This window comes from Lactuca serriola, chromosome 8, assembly GCF_051521515.1.
Source record: "Lactuca serriola cultivar US96UC23 chromosome 8, Lser_US96UC23_V15, whole genome shotgun sequence".
Lineage (NCBI taxonomy): Eukaryota > Viridiplantae > Streptophyta > Magnoliopsida > Asterales > Asteraceae > Lactuca > Lactuca serriola.
Window position 1 is genome coordinate 243376980 of NC_136415.1, and position 1380 is coordinate 243378359.

General features: G+C 32.8%; 1 non-coding gene across 1 annotated transcript; it reads left to right on the top strand.

Annotated features, from left to right (window-relative positions):
• The first annotated feature begins 620 nt into the window (after positions 1-620).
• LOC145071835 (U5 spliceosomal RNA) lies at positions 621-740 on the top strand. Its single transcript, XR_013690800.1, has one exon. It is a non-coding gene; the product is annotated as a U5 spliceosomal RNA (small nuclear RNA).
• The last annotated feature ends 640 nt before the right edge of the window (positions 741-1380 follow it).

Genomic DNA, 1380 nt, shown 5'->3' on the forward strand with positions numbered 1-1380 from the left:
TTAAGGCTTCAAAGAATTGGAATGTTTGTGTTCAGCACCCAATTCTGCCTTAATTTGTTTGTTCCTTGCTACTTTTTAACTAGCTCTCGTTTTATAATATATAGCTACCGTTTTAAATGAAATGTTGTAATCGGAAAAAATATTTGAAGAGTAAAGCCAATGTGTCAAGTGTGAAGTCTAAATTTAAAACCATTTATAGGCTCTTTGACAAGTGAAACGAACAAAATGACTTAATATATTTTCACAATACCTTTGTCCAAAAGTAAAACACACTTACCAATTTAGCCCCTTCATTTACCATAAAATGAAACTCCAACTTCGTTTTTCTTCAAAAACATGTTCTTCTTTTGGTCTAACTAAAATTAATGTTTCACTAAATATCTTCTTCTAATTATAATATCTAGTAATTACTTTCAAACCCCATACATGAACACTTAAAAAGCAGATAAAAATAACCCAAATCAAAGTAAGAGAAGGAAAAAAAGAAGAGAAGGATGGAAGAAGTGTTTGAAAGAGAGGGATGTAGGTTTGGGGGGTCATCCCACATCGGCTGCTGGAATGAAACAGAATGGGTGAGAGTCGTTACTTAAAGCAAGCAGCTGGGAAGTTAGATGACACGCAGCCATGTGGTAAGCACAAAGCGAACTATTCTTTCGCCTTTTACTAAAGAATACCGTGTGCTTGCCATACTCAGTGGCATATGCCTATTTTTGGAGAGTCCCTTCCTTCATTGCTGGGCTCCAACCAATTTTTGCAGTTGAAAATTCGACTTAAAGTCACTGTCTACTCTGGTCTGAAGTAATAATGCGCCTAGAGCTTTGAAAAAAAGTAAGGTAATAAATTCATTTCCTTATGAAATACGGAGTAGAGTTTATGATTAGAAACAACCTCAGATAAATTAGCCAATTGTATTTAATCATAAGTGTTGATCGGCTTTTCTTACTTTATATGTCTTTATAATACAGTATTAATTTTCGTGCCATAAAAGTTCTTGATTTTTGTGCTTATAATGGGGTGATACATAGCTAAGCCTCTAAACGCAAATAAATTAAGCTTATGTTTGCCTCGCTTGAATAAAATTAAGTTAAGAGTTAGGACTTATAGCTTCTTATTATTTTTGAAGTATACAAGTGTATATAACCTCGTTTACACTTTGTTTATATTTCCATTACACATGTTATATATAACCATGTAAAACTGAGCCAAACGTTAGTGTTTCTGGAACTCAAAAACAAATTTTGTGCCCAAGCAACTCACTAATGTAAGGATTGATAATTATAAAACCTCCTTGATTTACAATATGAAAATGTACATTTTACCGATACATTAATACTTAATAAGTACACGAAAGGAACTCATGTTGTTTGAGATAAAGTCAAA